Raw genomic sequence first — 20,000 nt, 5'->3', positions numbered from 1 at the left:
CTCCAGCGTTCACTAATGAGGTTGAAACTTCTCCATCCCAACAAGAAGCCTCAGCCCAGTTCACAGTGTCCCCTGAGCAGGGGAAACCTTTGTGAGTGCAGCAAGAGGTTTCAGATCAGCATCCAACCACGTCTGAAAGTGTTGAACCTTCTCCAGTCCAGCAGGAGCCCCCAACTCAGCCTCCAGAGGCCCCTACAGATGTTGCAGCTCCACCTTCAGTACCTAATGACGTGACAGTCTCACCTCTAAGTCCGGGTGAAGCTCAACATCCAGTGTTGCCTAATATCACAGTTAAACCCTTGGATCTGGTGGTTGTTTTAACTCTAGAGCCCACTGAAGAGGTGGAACATCCTCCAGTGCAGCAGGAGGCTCCAGCACAGTCTCCGGTTCCCCAGCGGGGCTCGAATATACCTCCTGAGCCTCCTAAGGAGGTGGTACCTTCTGCCACACAACAGGAGCTTCAGGCTCAGGCATCAGAGCCCCCTACAGAGGTGGAACCATTGCCAGTCCAGCCTACCACAGAGGCTGAACGTTCCACAGTCGTGCAGCAGAGTGCAGTTCCAGCAGCATCCCCCGAAGTGACAATTGCAAGTGCAGAGCAGGTTCAGCTTCCACATCCAACCTTGCCTGAGGTCACAGTTCAACCTTTGGACCTGGAAATTATGTTAACTCCGGAATCCAGTACGGAGGCTGAACCTTCTCCAACCACACAGCAGCCCCAAGCTCAGCCTCCAGAGGCAGCTGTAGCTCAGTCTCCATTGCATCCCGAGGTGCCGGTTCCAGCACCAGATCAGGCTCATGCTGAGCCTCCAACATCACCCAGGGTCACAGCGAAAACTTTGGACCTGGACCTGGAACCTACCATAACTCCAGAGCCTTCCATGGAGTCTGGATATTCTACAGCCGTGCTGCAAACTCCAGCCCCACCTCCCAAACACCCTGAGGTGACGCTTGCACAGCCAACCCTGACTCAAGTCACCATTATCCCTGTGGACCTGGGAGGTACCATTTCTCAGCAACCAAGTCCATCTGAGACAGTTCTTTTTCCTTCGACTCAGGATTCAGTATCCACAGGTCTTCCTGGGTGTAAACTATACCCCCCAAAAGAAGCAACCAGAACAGAATGCCACCACAGACATCAACATATGTGAGCTCTGTACCTGCAAAGATGAGACGCTGTCCTGTGTGGGTCTCAGCCCAAAGCAGAAGCTCCACAGAGTGCCTGAGCCACAGCCCAACACCTACAAGGGCATCTTCACCACCGTGTAAGAATCCCTTTCCTCATTTGTTCTCTGCATCCTGCCTGACATGGCAGCCTTTCTTCGAGGTCTTCCTGGGTCTTCCTCATCTCCCCAACCCGTGTTGACTGACTTTCCGTTTCTACCTTTTGTTTGTCAATGTTGCTTATCTTCATTCTCCTTCTTGCTATTGTTCCCTCTTCTCCAGGTTTCTGCTTATCATTGCCCTTATTCTTTTTCCTTCTCCATTTTTTACTCCAGTATTTAACTCCTTAACATCGACTCTTCTCCCACCTTTGCTGCATCCTCTTTACAGCAACATGTGCCTCTCCCCACCCCGTTGGTGGTAATACCACAGAGTGGTTAAGAGTGAGATTCCGGAGCCAGGCCGCCTGGGTTTGAACCCATGTCTGTCGTTGATTAGCTTTGTGACTCCATGTCCTCATCTGTAAAGTGGGGACTGTGGCAGTCATCATCTCATAGCATTGTCGTGAGATTTACACGTGTTAATACAGGTGAAGCTCTTATATCAGTGCCTTCCATGTATTTTAGTGTTAGCTATCCTTATTGAATCTCTCAGTTATATCTCGAAGTCATATTCGTCCCCTAGCTTTCTATTTATAGCACCCATTTTGTGCCCACCCCAGGGCTAAGTACTGTTGGAGCCACAGAAGTCCAGCATTGTCTCCAGAACATGACAATGCCACGTGGAAAGAAAGGGGATGTGCCTTAAAAGGGAGGTAATATATACTAAAGTATTAAAAGAGATACAGATAGGGGCTGTAATTCACCAGAACATGTAATTACTGAGGTGTGGGGGTCACAGAAATCTGCATGGATAGGCTAAAACTTTAGCTGGGATGTGAAGGTTGGCTATGATTTTTTAGAGAAAAAACAGGGAGTACAATGTAGGCAAAGGTGTGAGTGCAGGGATGATCAGGGTTTAGTAGATCCATCTGGCTGTAAAGAATTGGGTTAGGCAGCAGTGAAAGATATGATTATGAAAAACCCTGGCTCTCTGCAATGGGGGTTTGAAAGTTATGCTCTAAGATATGGGGGGCCACTGAAAGTTTTCAAGCCAGAGAGACAAATGATTAGAATGAGAGGATGATTTTAGATTCCGTATGTAGAGTGATCTAGAGGGGAAAGCTTGATTCAGGGAGACCAAATAACATGCTCTAGCAAAATCTAGGAGTAACGTGAGAAGGGGCTGAATTAGAATGGTTGAGATGGGAGTGGAAAAAAAATTCTGAGAGCACTACAGAGGAAGAACTGACAAGATGTAGTAACTGACTAGAGTTGGAGGATTGGGTATACAGGAAAGAGGAAAATCATGTGTGTTGAAGGGCAGAATGATGGTGGTGTAACAGTGGAAATACAGCAGTGGGGAAGTAGAGTCAGTGTGAGGGAGAGGAGATCAGTTTTAGGCATCTATTACTGGTGATCAGAAAGCACCCAGAATGCTCTGTTTGAGTGGAAATGTCCCTTAGGCAGATGGGCAGAGAGGTATCTGTTTTGAGTTCGTTCTGAGCCCCCTGAAGAATGTGCATATAGACTGAATAGTTTCATTGTTGCTGAGGGAAGAGGACAAAGCTAAAGGTAAAGATTCAAAGCCATCCACTGAATGAGTGGTTGAAACTGAACCTCCGACATTTTAACAGCTTCTCTTGAACATGTCTAATTCTCAGGTACATTCTCATAACAAAAAAAAAAAAAGTCACAGAAGTATATAGGATGAGATGTGCAAATTGTACCCCATCTTCCCACCACCAATAAGGTAACTCCTGTTACTATTTTGATGGTGTCCTTCCTTCCAACCTCTTTCCTTTGCGTTTGTTCCCCTGATGAGGTGATACTTTTACTCCTTGCTCAGTGCTTTGTGCTTTTCCCTATGCAACATGTCTAAGAGATGTTTTCATATTAGTCCTTCCAAGTTCTAACTGCCCTTATCCTTCCAACACGTGGAGTAAGTTTGAGGGCACTAACCAAACCTTTGGTATTGCCTGGCATAGGATTTCTTTATATTTATCTGCTGATATTGATCAGTGTTTGCCATTTTTCTCATTGATTGGTAGAAGTCATTTTAGACACATAAGTGATTTTGGGGAAAAAAAGACTTACATTCAAAGCAACTGGCATTATGTATCCAAGAAATTGGACAGAGAGGAAGTTCAGGTTCTGAGGAGAGGCCACGTTGTTTGTGCCAGGGGCCTCATGTTAGGTCTTTATTAATTGTGCACACTGGGCAGCTGAGAAGCTGTGGGAATGAGAAAACTGGTCTCTTCTGCACTTGAATATTCCCCACAAGGTGGCCATGATTCTTTTACTTATTCTCCTCATTCTTTTCATGCCAATTCAAGGATATGAACTGTGTTTCTTCACAGAAATTTCCAAGGAAATTCTATTTCTCACATTGATGAAAATGTATGGAAGGCATACCGTTGGACTGAGACACTGTGAGTATATTCTCTCCAGATATGACTACAAAGAGCTAACTGCATTGTAAGATCCTTCTTGGTCCAGAATTTTGAGGTCAATAGCTGTGAGAAAAGGTATTTCCCCCTCCGTATCCCAAAGCAACCTACTGATTGAAATTCTGTGTTTATTTAGAAAATTAAATTTGGCAGGCCTTCTTTAAAATCAGTAAAGGCCAATTTAAAGTCCTTTTCCATTATACACGTAATACATTATTTTCTCAATATGTAAAAATGAAATAACAGGTATAGTGAAAACCCTCCTTGTGCCCTAATCCCCCACCCATGCGACTTTGAGTTTAGTATATATCTTGCAGACTCTTCCATATATTTGAGTAAATGCATATTTAAGGTAAGAACATAGGTTTGCCGTGTGATTTTAATTTATTTTTTACATAAATGATAATCTCCTGCAACTTGACTTTCACTTCATGCTATATCTTAGGAGGGTGAGTCAAAAATTATCCATTCTCTGGCGATAGAATTTCTACAGCCAGAGTGCAGATAATTTTTGACTCACCTTGGTAGATTTCTTTCCTTCCCGGTACATAGGTGGTTAGTCCATTCATTTAACCTCCTGCATGGTATTCCATAGTGTGAATGTATCACAGTTTAATAATGCCCCCCTTGAAGGATGTTTAGATTATGTCCAGTTTTCTTGTTACTGCATCGATGCAGTTACTGTCCTTGTACCTGCATCTTTGTGAACCTGGTCAAATATTTCTGCAGAATCGTTATCTAGAACTGGGATTGTTGGTGTGAAGACTCTGTAGATATAAAATTTTCATTGCCCTCAAAAAGGTTGAGTCAGCTTAAGCGCCAGTCAACATTCTGTGATGACTTTCATTTCCCCACACCCTTTCACCACTGATAGTCTCTCCTTTTTTTCTTTCTTTTTTTTTCTTGCTGATCTGGTGGGTGACTAAAAAGGGTCCCATCTGAATTTGAATTTTTCTGATTACTTGTGAATTTAAATATTTTGTATGTTTACCGAACATTTGTATTTTATCCCTGAATTGTCTGTCCTTTGCCCTTTTTCTGTTACTATTTTTTATATCCATTTGTAGAAAAAGTCAGTTTAGATACACAAATGAATTTGGAAAAACACGTTCAAAGTAATTTTTCATGACAGTTTGTGGTCATATCATTAGTTCAACTTGAATAGACAAGTCATACATGACTTCTGAATTAATAATAAAAGACCTAACAGTCAACCTAAGAATAGGGTTTATGACAGCTCTTAAAGAGGTGCCCCCTTAGTCTGATATCTTATTGGATATTAGAGGGAAAAAAAATGACACTAGCAGACAATTTTTTTAATTTACAGATTTCCTAAATACTATATGTAGTTTATATTTCCCATGATAGCATCTAAGTTGGAGATTTTATTTCCCAAAGTTGTAAGAAAAATGAAAGTCATCTGGCACAAGAAATAGATAACTTAGTTTCCTCTGGGGAGTGGAGGTGGGGTGGTAGACTGAGGGACAGAGGTAAGAGAAAAAGTTTGGATCGTGTGCTATGTATTTTTGGAATTTTGAGCCATGTGAATATATATTACATATTTTTTAAAAATAAATTGAAATTAAAAATTAATTTTTTAAAAAGCATGTGTTTGGGAGGTGATACACTATAACATGAGTCTGGTAAGGTTTGAAGATTTCTAAGTCAGTTTGAGGTTTATACATTGTAAGCAGAGGTTCCTAACTTGGGTTCAATGATTCCCCAAGGCAGAATTTCTTAACCTTCCCTCCTGCTCCCCCATGTACATCTCTCTGCTGACCTGAAGAAGCTTATGTTCTTGGGATCTTGTTTTGAAATGTATAATAAGTTAAAATATATAGAAAAACAAGGCAAACTAATTATATTGAAATAGTTTTCAGAATATTTTTAAAGTTTGTGATATACTAATAAATATGCTCTTAACACATTAAATAACAGGATATGGTGGTAGGTCTTATAAATATTATAGCTCTAAGGTAGTGATGAGAATAAATGGTGTTTCGAGATATCTGTAACATATACTTGGTAGCAGATGATCTGTGATTTCCATTGGGGACCAAATTAACTATAGTGCTGATCTGGTGTGATGTGTTGCCTACATTCAAAATGGAAGGAAATGCTGATTTTAGATAGAGATTTGTGAAAATTGAGATGTTATTTTGTTTCTCATCCAAGTTCTGCCCTCTGGATTCAGTCCACTCTGTTCATAGACTTCTGCCCTAAAAGGATGATCCACAGATGGAAATTGCATGCACACTTTTGCATGCGTTCAAGAGAGTGCAGTTTTCTAGGGACAAGAACCATTGCTTTTATGAAATTCTCAAAGGATTCTTGTCTCAGAAGATTGAGTCACAGATGTAGGGAAGAAGAATGGCATTTCTTTTCCTGTACTTATCTTCATGAGTGATGTTAAGTGGTTGACCTGCTTTAAATAAAAGTATCTGATAGTTAAATAAAAGTACCTGTCACTTTCTGAATTCATTTAATAGATATTTTTGGAGTATCTAGTACATGCCAGCAACTGTTTTACATGCTAGGCATACAGGCCCAAGAATAAACCAGCCTAAGTATCCCAGTTCTCAGGGGGTTTACAAATATACAAAAATAAGTATATAAGTATAATAAATAGATAGATATAATTTCAAGTATTGATAAATACTTTGGAGAGAAAGAAAGTAGGGGAAGGAGAGGAAATCAATTCCAGTATGGCCTACTGTTTGTATTATATACATACTTAAGTCAAACCAACCAGCAGACCAACCCTGAGGCCTCTCAGTGTCCTAGAAGTTACTGAGGTGGAGAGAAGGATAATTGTCAATAATATAGAATCAAGAATGAATGTGAAATTCAGAAGATTGCCTTAGACCAGAACCCTGGTCAGAAGTTAAACATGGATGTTTCTTAACTGTTACTTCGTGCCTGGTTTTGATATTTGCATGTTTGAGAAAGTTTGAGATCTGGCTTTAACTCTTGATTCCCCATAGTTTTAAAATTTTTGCTTTAGTCATAATGAATATTTGGAGTTCTACACATCAGTGTATTTGATTTCAGTTATTCAGTTATTGAGTATTTGAAGCTCCTTTTTTGGAAATTTTTTGTGACTGACTCATTCTCAGTTTCCACTCTACTTCTAGGTTGAATTTGTTATTGTTATTTAAAACTGTTTTACTGTCCTGTCATGCAGACAACTTCACCGAAAGAAACCGCATTAATTGAAAATGTATAGTCTTTGTTTACTCCCTGTCCCACATGATATTCAGACTCTAACCAGGGTGATGTGGGCCTCAGCCAGTCAGAGAGCACAGTGCCATGAAGAGTTGAGGATCAGCCCCATCTCTTCGCCGTCCTTATTGACTCCTTGTCAGTGTTCAAAGTTATAATTAGCATATATGAGCTTCACTTTTCTCTTGAGTTTTTTCATATATCTTCATTTCCTGTGACCTTTGTGTGTCATTCATGGTATACACATACAATTTTGTTACGTGACATGGGGAGGGAGTGTTTTTTCCAACTTTTGAAATTATGAAAAGGGTTAGTGTAAACATTGTTGGACATACTGATTGGTTTTGTCTTTTTGGATCATTTCCATGGAGATATGAAGCCACCACTTAACAGAGGTGAGAAGACAATCCATCTTAGCACCATCTGTTGACCATCCTCCCTAACATGGATTCTGACCATCACTGCTGCTCCTTCTAACGTGGTGAATTTCAAATGGAGGTCAGGGTCTTTGAAGCATTGTCAGGGCTCCAAGTGTTCTTTGTGGGAAGTAAAGTCTTTTGTGTTTTTGTTTTACTGATCTTTTAAAAATGTGTGTGACTGTATTCTGTATAATAGGAACCACCTTAGTAACTGAGAGTTGCAGAGTTTCCAGGTAGTAATATTTTAATTTTCATAACCTATGAGTAAAGAATTAATTTATGAGATGGGATTAAGCTATGAGATGGAATTAATATAAATACGTGACCAAGAGACACTGTGAGTGAAAAGCAGAACATTTTAATGCAGAACTCAATGGAAATAGTTTCACAAGGCAATAGAGCATGTGCTCAGATCCCCAAGGCTCCTGAAGGATGTACCACTGTTAAATACTGTATGCTAACTCATATGTATGGAATCTAAAAGAACGGTACTGATGAACCCAGTGACAGGGCAAGAATAAAGATGCAGTTGTAGAGAACGGACTTGAGGACACGGGGTGGGGGGCGAAGGGGATGCTGGGATGAAGCGAGAGAATAGTGTTGACATATATACTCTACCAAATGTAAAAGACACAGCTAGTGGGAAACTGCTGCATAAAACAGGGAGAGCAACTTGATGATGGGCGGGATAGGGAGGGTGGGAGGGAGTCGCGGGAGGGAAGGGATATGGGAATACAGGTATAAATACAGCTGATTCACTTTGTTGTACCACAAAAACTGGCACAACAATGTAAAGCAATTATATTCCAATAAAGAGCTTTAAAAAAAAAATATCGCCTGCAAGGAAGGCGATTCTTTGACATCTTATATAGTTTCTTCTGTGCTGGCTCTCCACCAGAGCCTCACTCCACTCTTGGGATACTGGTTATGTGCCTTCCTGTTTATTAGGTATAAGAAACAGGTGCCTAACAGCACCGCCTCCTCCCCGAAGCATGTTACTAGTCTTTATTGTGAGACCAGCAGAAGCAATGGCATCACATTCCTCGGGCAGATCCAGGTGTCAGGCTTGACTGTGAGTCATCCCGGAGCCCTTCATTCTGCACTCTGGACAGGTCATTGGCTGGATCTCTCAGTTTTCTAATTTACTCTTTAACTGTCATTTCTGCTGCTCATATACTGAGTTTTTATTACTGCTAGCACTTGTAATTCGTATATTCTTGAGTTGATTCTTTTTCATGGATATACTATGTGCTTCCCTCTGTCTGAGGATAATAATTATGCTATGCTAAGGTCCTCTTGTGCTGTGTTAACTCTGATTCATTGGCATTGACTATAAGCTCTTATGTTTGCTTTTGTTTTCTGTACTTAATGGAGTTGGCTTTCTCACATTGTTTGGTCATTTCTGAGTGCAGTTCATCCTTGCAGTTGAGATTCTACTGCTTTTGTTTCCCAGCTTTAGAGGAGAAGTGAAATGAGCTGCTGGGGCTTGTTACTCCCAATGGGTTCCCCTGAGAATAAGGCAGAGGTGGTAGGTGCCTTCTGGTGGCGAGTCAGGGAGTGCATACCTTTCTTCCAGGGTCCTGGGACCTTGCCTCCTTCCTGACACCAATTGCTCCTATCTGGAGGAAGACACCTTTGCTGCCTGGATCAAGGTGGAAGGATGTGGGGTTGACGTATGCTGTAGGCTGCTGTTGCAACTGATGAGGCTGTAGGTAGCTCTAGGACGTTTCTGGTAGGGGAGCATTTGTGGAGCTGTTTCCACGCATTGAGCTAAGGTTATAATTTTTAAGTTAAATCTTTTCTAGCATTCCTGGGGATTTTGGTGGAAGTTGAAGGGGTGGAGACTTGACATGTTTCAGTCTGCCAACTTGAAGTAGCACAACTTAGGAAAACAATTTTCTATCCCTATTACATCCTAGAGAAACTCAGGCAAACATGTATCTGGATACAAATACAAGCATGTTCAAAGCAGTATTGTTTTTAATAACTAAAAACTAGAAAAGTCTCAGTATGCACCAAGAGTTGAATGAAATAATAAAATGTGGTATAGTCATAGACTTAGAAGTCATACACTTCATCATAATGCAAACCACACAGGTAATCTTAAATTTTCTGGTAGCCACTTAAAAATAAAAGTAAAAAGAAACAGATAAAATTAATATCTTTTACTTAACCCTTATATCCAAAATATCATTTTAACACGTAATCATTATATACATTATTAATAAGATATTCTACATTTTTTCTATGACGTGTTTGCAGGCCGCAACCAAGAAGTTCGCATGCCGTAGCAGAAAGTTCCCACATACCGCAACTAAGACCTGGCACAGCCAAAATACATACATACATACATACGTACATTCATGCATACATACATATTTTTTAAAACTTTAGGGAAAAAAACTTAGAGTTAACAAAAAGTTAAGAGTCTCTACATTTTTTTTCCAAGCTGACTCTATGAAATCACAATGTAGTTGCAAAATTGTATCACAAATACTTGATGTGTATTTAGATTTCATAAAATTTGCAGTTGAAAAAGTAGTATCACATACACAAATTGTTGTAAATATACTTAGTTTCCAGTAATTACATTGAGTATCAGTTTTTTAAATGTAAATTTTGAAATAATTGAAATGAATTAAATTAAAAATTCAGTCTTTAGTCACATTAGCCACTTGCACGTACCCAGAAGCCTCATATAGCTGGACACGCAACACTACATGCTACAGGCAAAAATAACATTATTTTACAAAATAATGTTGAATGAAAGAAGCAATGTAGGAAATAATGCATATAGTAGCATTCCACTTACATGAGGAAGAAGCAAGAGTAAAGTGTGTTGTTTATGGCTGATACAGAAAAGACAAAACTACATTTAAAAAGCAAGGAAATTCTTATGAAAGTCAGGATAGTGGTTCCCCCTAGAAAGTCAGAGAGGGTTGTGATTGGAAAGGTGCACATGGGCGGCTTCTGGGATGCTGGCAGGATTCTTTCTTGACATGAATGGTGTTACCTGGGGATTTGTTTTATAATTATTAACCTGAACAATTACATTATGTATCTTTTATAGACATTTCAGCTTTCGAAAACTTCTTAATGGGGGAAAAATCAGATGGCTTCATTTGAAGCCCTGATAGAGTTCTGTATGGGACTTCCCAGTAAGGTTTGGGGAAAGATGGGAGGGAAGGACAGCTCTGCAACACTGGGTTAAAACCCAGAGCTGGGTTCTAACAGAGACTTGGTGATCTAGAGAGTAGGCATTAACTATATGATTTGGTGGAAGAATGGATGGGGTGTGTGTGTGTGTGAGAGAGAGAGAGAGGTAGAGAGAGGTGGACACAAAGGAGGATGTGAGAAGAAAGCTTTAAATGAAAACAGAGCAGAAATCACCATCCCTAAATTAAATAAGAATTAGGATGTTTAGGTTGCACCATTACCCAGCTTTCTTCCACATATAGGAGTTAGTCCTATGTAGTAAATAGTTGTACTTCTTTTGCATTTTGATCCAGAAATAACCTTTTCATTTTTCAGGATTCTCAGTGACAATCATTTGACTGAATTACATAAGGACTCATCTGAAGGCTTGCTATCCCTCCAGTATTTGTAAGTTAATTAGTTTATCGTATTCATTTATGAGTTCTTATCTATAAGTAGATTATCTATAAGGTAATTAAGGGGGTTCAAGTTAGATAATCTCTTCAAGTTTTTTCAAGAGCAGTAAAATTCTACAATTCTGTAAGTCTGTGTAGGACCCCAGCCCATCTCTAGCATTAAATACCTCCTATTCCTGAGATGGAGCTATATGTAATGAGGTGGGTAGACCTAGAGTCTGTCATACAGAGTGAAGTAAGTCAGAAAGAGAAGGACAAATATTGTATGCTAACTCATATATACGGAATCTAAAAATGGTACTGATGAACTCAGTGACAAGACAAGAACAAGGATGCAGATACAGAGAATGGACTGGAGAACTTGAGGTTTGGGGCGGTGGGGTGGGGTGAAGGGGAAGCTGAGACAAAGTGAGAGAGTAGCACAGACATATATATACTACCAACTGTAAAATAGATAGCCAGTTGGCTGTTGCTGTATAACAAAGGGAGTTCAATTCGATGATGGATGATGCCTTAGAGGACTGGGACGGGGAGGGTGGGGGGGAGCTGAGGGAGGGAGGAAATATGGGAATATGTGTATAAATACAGATGATTGAACTTGGTGTACCTCAAAAAAATAATAAATAAATACCTCCTATTCCTTTTTAATTTTTACATTATGTAGACAAGATATTGATAGAAAAACCCCCTTTAGTTGTAGGGGAAAAGTGGTGATGAGGCTTGAACAGTTATAGACTCCCGTATGAACCTTATTATATGTGTTCCTATGCTCCTCGTTTATATTTCGTTTATGACCTACGATCAAATCTGACCCATGGTCCATTTCTATACAGGCTATACGTAATAAAATGATATTTTAAAGGCAGTAAATGAAAAAAAAAAGAGAAAGAAAAATATGCGACAGAGATTGTGTGTGGCCTGCAAAAGCTAAAATATTTACTATCTGGCCTTTACAGAAAAGATTTGAAAAAGTTGCTTAGTAAAATGAGAGGAGTTAAAATTAACCTCAGGACTTCCCTGGTGGCACAGTGGTTAAGAATCCGCCTGCCAATGCACGAGTCATGGGTTCGATCCCTGGTCCAGGAAGATCCGACATGTCACGGATCAACTCAGCCCACGTGCCACAACTACTGAGCCTGCGCTCTAGAGCCTTCAGCCCACAAGTACTGAAGCCCATGAGCCTGGAGCCCAGGCTCCGCAACAAGGGAAGCCTCTGCAATGAGAACCCCTTGCACCACAATGAAGAGTAACCCCCGCTTGCCATAACTAGAGAAAACCTTCATGCAGCAACAAAGCCTCAATGCAGCCAATAAGTGAGTTAAAAAAAAAAAGTTAACCTCAGGTTGTAACCTACAGGACAAGAAAATATAGAACACTTACATTAATATGAATGCCATTAACTCATAATTTTGATAATTTAATCTAAGTTAAATTAATATTTAAATATTAAATATTTAAGCAGATGAATTATGTAAACAGTATTGTCCAGAACACATTAAGTTACCAAAAAAAACAGACTGTTATTAAGGATTGCAGTGCAGAATCATTATATCAATATTAAAAATATGTAAGATGATGATTAACTGGTATCTTTAGAAATGTTTACACTAAATAAGTATATCAGAAATGCACCTCACAAATATCTCTCCAGCCTCTGTTTTTTTCTGTTTTTTTGTTTGTTCGTTTGTTTGTTTTGTTTTGTTCTTTGGGCTTCACAGCCCTGCTTGCAGGATCTTAGTTTCCTGACCATGGATTGAACCCAGGCCCTCGGAGTCCACTGGGCTGCCAAGGAATTCCATCTCCAGCTCCTTTATCAAAGAGGAAATGCTTGCATAGTATTTCTGTTTATTTAGGGGTAAGTAGATACTGTGTTCTTTGCTATAAAAGCTCAATTTTTGTCCTTTGTTCATGGCATCCAAAGCTGTGTATGTCATTAATCCTTATTAAGCCAAGTAATGATTCTGTTTAGCAATCAGATTCTTCTTGCAAATATAAAAGGCTTAGGGAAGTGAGTATAAGGATCCTGACATGCCACTAAAAATAGTTATTTTAATTATCAAACTTTCAAAGCCTTAAGGGGCAACCACTTTTGTTTAGATTACTTATTTATTTATTTATTTATTTATTGGCTACATTGGGTCTTCATTGCTACTCTCAGGCTTTCTCTAGCTGTGGCAAGCAGGGGCTTTTCATTTCAGTGTGCAGGCTTCTCATTGAGGTGGCTTCTCTTGTTGCAGATCACTTGCGGCACATGGGCTCAGTAATTGTGGTGTATGGACTCTAGGTCGCGTGCACCATAACTACTGAGCCCACATGCTGCAACTACTGAAGCCAGTGGATTAGGCCTGTCATTACTTCTACTATGAAATACTTTATAAGCTAATTATTTCATGTTAGCATAGTATTCTCATTCTTTAAAAAAAATAGCCAATCAATAAAAAAGCTTAAAAGGAATATGCTAATAAGCACTATGCCTAGTGTTGTGAACACAAAGATGGGTAAGACAGGATTCCTTTTAGCAACTCACGATCCCACAGGGAAAATAAACATATAAGCTCAAACCATAATGACATAGTGCTGTAGAGACACAGAAGAGGGAACCATGAAGTAATAAAACTATGTTTCTTTTAGAACAGTCATTTTCCTCCTTCTGTTCCCTCAGATATTTGTTGATTTTATAAATATTTGAGTTTGCTTTATGTCCAAGCGTTGGCTTTAACCATGATAGACAATGTGCATGATCTAGTCCATCCTTTAAGGAGTTTATGCTCAGAGGAAGTGGGATAAATGGGATGCAAAAATAGCTATATTTAAAAAAGGAAATGGATATGGGCAATGAGAGCTGTAGGTTGGTGTTGGAGCACAGAAGAGGGGAAGAAAAAGACTTCAAGTTGGATCAGGGAAGATGTTACTAGAGCAGTGGTGTTTAAACAAGACCTTGAAGGGCCATTGGGTATCATCAGACAGACATCTGGGGAAGATTACGCTTGCAAAAGCAAAGTGGGAGAAAGGCAAAACACAGGAAAAAATACTTTGAGAACCTGTAGAGTACAAGCAGGGAGAGTAGGAGATTAGAGCCAGATTATCTAGGCCAAGCCGAGGCTAAGATGCCAAGCCACCATGTTACCACAGCAGTGCTCTGAAACAGTCACTTGGAGGACTTGTTAAAACATACCTCCACCCCCATAGTTACTGATTCAGTCGGTCCAGAGTAGGGCTGAGTATTTGTGTCCTTGGTAAGTTCACAAGTGATGCTGGTGTTTGGAACCACCTTTGGAGAGTTAATTGGTAGATTGCGTGGAGGGTGGCTTAGAAAGGGAGTGGGTAGAGGTGGAAACAGCAGTCAGAAGACAGTTCTACCCATCCAGGTGAAATGAGAGACTAAGCTGGAATCAGTGGCAGTAAGATAGCTATAGTCAAGAGTGAATATTTTCGGACTTCCTAGGTGGCGCAGTGGTAAAGAATCTGCCTGCCAATGCAGGGGACACGGGTTTGAGCCCTGCCCTGGGAAGATTCCATATGCCATGGAGCAACTAAGCCCGTGCGCCTAAAAAAGAAAAAAAAAAGAGTGAATATTTTCAAATAAAAGTCAATGTGATAGAAGGTATAATATTGAATTAATTAAAATTGCATATTAATGAGAGGAGTAACTTCCTTTCAAGTTGTATGGAAAGATATCTTTTCTTTCTTCTGGTATTGAATTGGCCTAGGAAAAGCAGAATTAAATGGGAAGCATGTAAATATAAGCATATTCCTTTTAATATTAGAAATTACAATGACACTTGGAGATAAAAACTTTGAGTTCATAACCTAGTCTATGATGAGACCACAAAAGGTGGAGTCTAATCAATTCTTCTGCTCTCAGGAAAGATTACCTCCAAAGTCTATCTAGACCTAAACGTGTATATTTAATTTATGAAGGTCATGAGGGTGAGACTCTTTAAGAGAGGTGAAGGCAGGGTTAGGGGCTCTGGAAGGTTCAAATAACATTCCTCAAGATTTGGAGTTTAGACCAGAGCTACTTATTTATTATTATCATTCTAACCTCTACTAGTGATTGCTACTAATTAGATACCTAGTAGCTAATTGAGGCAATATTTTCCTCTTCCTTTTCCTAGAGATTTATCCTGCAATAAAATACAGTCTATTGAAAGACGTACATTTGAACTGCTACCTTTTTTGCAGTTTATGTAAGTAACAAATATAACTTCATTATATTTGGAATTTTTATAAAACTTAATTTTTTATAAAATTAATTTATTACTCATTTTGAAATACGATTACAATTACTACTAAAATTATGTAGCAAATCCTTTTTGTCCCTAGCAAAGATTAGTGTGAGAAGTATTACACAGAGCAGAGTGAATCATTACAGAGCAGTGGTTCTCAAGCAGGGTGATTTTGCAGGCAGGTGACATTTGGCAATGTCTGGAGGTGGTTTTGCCTGTCAGACCTCTATATGCTGCTGCCACCTAGTGGACAGAGGCCAGAGATGCTGCGAAACATCCAACAGTGTACAGGAGAGCCCCCCACAACAAAGAATTATCCAGCCCAAGACGTCAATAGTGCTGCTTTTCTAGAGAAATAAAGATCACGTCACACAAGTATTTATTGAGCACTTACTATTTTCTCTCTAATGTATGACATATATAGTCATGAAAGTATAAATCATGATATCTTCCACAGTGAGATTTCTTTAAGTATATGGAAGGAGTAGTGCTGTTATGTTTCATCATATATAAATTAGAATGATTGCCAAAGGGTAAATGTTCTGAAAGAACATATATTTGTCTTCTTTTGCTTGTGTCTTTTTTTTTTTTTTTTTTTTTCTAGAAATCTAGGTTGCAATTTACTCACAGACCTGAGCTTTGGAAAGTTTCAGGCCTGGCATGGAATGCAGTTTTTACATAAGTTGTAAGTGAAGTAGAAGATGAATACATGTAAAAAAAATTATATGTGAAAACATCATACAGTTATTGGTTAGCTGGGTGTAAGCCCAGTATGAATTCTGGAAAGTATGTCTTGAGATCCATTTTTTGTTTTTCAAATGAGGAAACTAAGGTACAAAGAGGACAAGAGACTTTTCTAACTCATGTACCTCAAATGCTCTGCTTTCCATAGTACTGAACTTTGGCGCGGGCAATCGAAGGCACCAAGTGAAAACACTCAAATTAGCATTGTCATGGAATCCCAGTGCTGCTGCTCCAATATGCGAATGGTCCGTGAAATGCCACGTTTGAATTTACACTGATTTCCTGGTCAAGTGCAGAGTTCCACACTGCTTCAAGTGTATGCAACACAGAGCTGCAAAGAACTAAGTTTAGCACAGAATTCTTCAGGGAGCAAAAGATGTGGGTGCTTCCTCAACCATTATTCGCTTCTTTTAAATGATGAAGCAGAAAGAATATGTGAACACCCACCACAGGGCTCTCCCCAGTCTCCCAGAACATTATTTTTCAAAAAGCATGTACCTCTGAAGTGAATTATCTGTGGCCAATAAGAACTTTTGAGGTATGGAAAAAGTTGTTTGTGTTCAGCTGTAGTGTGAAAAGTATAAAGAAAATACATTACTGTAGCCTGATTCTATATGCAGTACCTTCTTTCCTGACTAGTCTTCAATAAGAAATGTGGGTTTTAGACCCCTTCAGCTGAAAAATTCTGTGATTTCTCTGTGACACAAGCAAATCATAGTGGGTATGTTCAATGGCCTGAAGAGGATTTTAGAGATTCAAGGTAAAGAGTCTCCTCTCCACCTGGCTTTGGAAAAGACTCTCTTACCTGTGTTGACTTAAAAAAAATGCACAACGTGAGAGTTTCGAGTTTAATTTTATTTGGGGCAAAATGAGGACTGGGATGCAAAAGAAGAGCCTGGAGACAGCATCCCAGATAGCTCTGAGAAACTGTTCCAGTGAGGTAGGGGGGAAGCTCAGTATATATGTGGTTTTGGTGAAAGAAAAACATGCAATCAAGCACATAGTGTTTACAGAAGTCACTGCTAGTCTCGTGCGGGTTACAGCTAGTCACAAGGAGCAGTCGTCACCATGAAGGATTTTAGTGTTTTTCTAGATATGAGGAGATACAAGAATTGGGCCCGTAAAGTTGGCTCCTGAAAATTTCTAACTATCTAAAGAGCGGTCCTGGCCGTTTTCACAGAGCACAGAGGGCCTCATTTCAGCTCTCCACTCTGAACACCTTTCAGGGAGCTGTTGGCAGTCAGAAGCTGCAGCAGCACATGATTGAATCTTTGTAGTGATAGATGGGAAATGCCAATGGCGAGTGCCAATTGTAGTTGACACCTCTCTTGTGGTTCAGAAATCCAATGTCACACCGTTCACTTCAGGTTAATGAAGGTGCTGAGGGCGTGTCTGGAGCTCAGGTAAACAGTTCCCGCAGATGCCAATCTGTGGCGGCCTCCTTCTTCCCCTCATTAGCAACCAGCAGTGGTTGCTAATCCTCAATGTGAAGTATACTTTTTTTCCTGACTTTTAAGTGCTTCTCCTTCATTCACCTACACAGGTCCAGACTGATGGCTTATTTTTGTAAATTCTTTTCGTCGCTTCATCGGTTCTAACAATCCAAGTTCCATGACTTTAGAAAACTAAAGGAATCTACAGTGTCCAAAGAGTACAGAGTACATTCACATGCTGGCTTGTCTGTGGTACATCGATATTGTACCAAGCACATGGGCACTGAGCGAGATTAAGAGGAAACTCCAAGCCTTATCCCTATTATTTACCCCTCGGTTGAGAATATCAATGAGGTAGATGTGGCCACACTGTGAAGGCAAATTGAGCTGGGGTCCCAGAGCTGCCCTAACGCTCCCCCAGTCAGCTAGCATTGGTTTCTAGAAGCTGTGTACACACAAAAGTTTACACTGTTCAGGGTGTTGTCATCACTGTTTGGTAAGTACTGGCATCCTGGCAGCTTCTCAGCTTCAGAAAGGCATACACATTAAAAATGAAAATAACTTGGGTCTGGCCTTTGGGGTGATTTAAGGTGGCTGTTTTATTTGTAAGAGTTCCAAATGTTGAGATTGTCACACCTAGCAACTACTATACTTTTCTTCTCCAACTACATCTTTTTCTTCCCACCTGTATAACAAGGTATCTTCTTTTTCTCAGAAGCATGGTAATTCTCCCGTGCCCTGTAACGTTTCTTTAATACCTACACTTCTTAGGTGCTTATTATGTTCCAGGCACTATACTAAGTACTCGTGCTTATTACACAGGTAAGATAGTGTGCCTAAGGCTTTTAGCATAGTGCTTGGTACGTGGTAAGTGCTGAATACATATGACCTCACAGTTCTATTTTCCCAGCAGTGCTTATTATCCCCATTTTGGGGATGAGGAAACTGAAACTCAGAGACGTTGGATAACTTGCTAGATTCACACTGTTGATAAGTGGCAGAACCACTTCTGAGCTTTGCAAGCAATTGTCTACGCAGCTCTTCATTTCCTTGTGATAGAAGCTAAATAATGACCACTTGGCTTTTTCTGCATTGCATCTTGAAGTTGGCTTCTAACTTGAATAGGCCCTTTAGAGCAGAGAGCTTTTTCCCTGTGAGACTTTAACGCCTCTGGAGCTCCTAGCCGTGCGACCTCTGGGCATCCCCAGAGTTTCTGCCAGTGGCCAGTGGAGATATGACATCATTACTTCTGTTTGGTTTTTTTCATAAATTTATTTATTTATTTATGTATTTATTGGCTGTGTTGTGTCTTTGTTGCTGCGCGAGGGCTTTCTCTAGTTGTGGTGGGCAGGGGCTATTCTTTGTTGTGGTGCATGGGCTCTAGGTGCACGGGCTTCATTAGTTGTGGGACATGGGCTTAGTAGTTCTGGCTTGCGAGCTCTGGGTGCAGGCTCAGTAGTTCTCGTGGATGGGCTTAGTTGCTCTGCATCATGTGGGATATTCTGGGACCAGGGATCAAACTGGTTTCCCCTGCATTGGCAGGCAAATTCTCAACCACTGCACCACGTGGGGAGTCCCAACATCATTACTTCTGAGCACCTACTCTGAGCCCAGCCTATGCTAGGTGCTTTGCATACACTCTTTTCATTTCATCCTCAAATTGCCTTATGAGGTAAATGGTACTAAGTAAGTCTCAGAGATGTTCATTACTCAAGTCACTGTACCAGACAGTGACAGCCAGAATTCAAACCCAGGTCTGCCTGATTCCACAGCCCTTGCATCTTCCTCTGTTCCTCACTGCCAGGGACTCTACTTCAAGGCTATTCTCAGAATTTGGCTTAAGATACAGATTCAGAATTTCAGATTCTTTTTTTTTTTTAACTTTAACATTTTATTTACCCCAGTGTACCAAAATATTATAATCTCACCAATATACAAAACTGAGATATTTCACATTCTTTGTACCTCTTCAAAATCTGATGTGTATTTTATACTGATACCTCATCTCAATTTGGACTAGCCACATTTTGGGGGCTAAATACCCACATGAACCTAATGATAAGGAAAGACACTGGCCTGCATATTTCCATTGTCTGGCACATGTGCTAGGAGACAAACACTGTGAATGACTGCCTCTCTGCAAATTCTATCATTACAGATTTGGATATACTACTACCAGAACTTATACGTTAACAAACAGTAAACAATGAAAGAACAGTCCCATGGCTGATACTAGATAAATGACAGTGCAAATGGCTGCCATGGAGCACAACTAACAGCAAGTAGACAGTCTTCTTTTTCTTTGTAGCACAACAATTAGTAATTGTGTGTATTTTCGTACTTGAATTGTGTATGTGCATCTGTTTCTCCTGACGTTCTGTGAGGGAAGGAATTATTTCTACCTTGTTTGCCATTATACTCCTGGACCTTGGTAGAATGTGTTACACATAGTAGATCATCAAATACCTGTTAAATGAATGAATACGACCTTGCATTGATTATCAGGCTGAATCAGCTTGTCATTTCATCCTTCTATATTTTCCAGTAGTTAAGACATATTCCCCATTTTCTCTGTGAAAGCTATGAATAGCTGTTTTCTCTTCGTAGTAATTTGTAGTAGCTTAACTCAA

General features: G+C 40.0%; 1 pseudogene; it reads left to right on the top strand.

Annotated features, from left to right (window-relative positions):
- Positions 1 to 15: 15 nt before the first annotated feature.
- Positions 16 to 20,000, top strand: part of LOC130839596 (leucine-rich repeat-containing protein 37B-like) — a 35,484-nt pseudogene continuing 15,499 nt past the window's right edge.

The sequence above is a fragment of the Hippopotamus amphibius genome, chromosome 17, assembly GCF_030028045.1.
Source record: "Hippopotamus amphibius kiboko isolate mHipAmp2 chromosome 17, mHipAmp2.hap2, whole genome shotgun sequence".
Lineage (NCBI taxonomy): Eukaryota > Metazoa > Chordata > Mammalia > Artiodactyla > Hippopotamidae > Hippopotamus > Hippopotamus amphibius.
The sequence above is the reverse complement of the archived record's forward strand: the minus strand, read 5'-3'. Positions and strand labels throughout refer to the sequence as shown.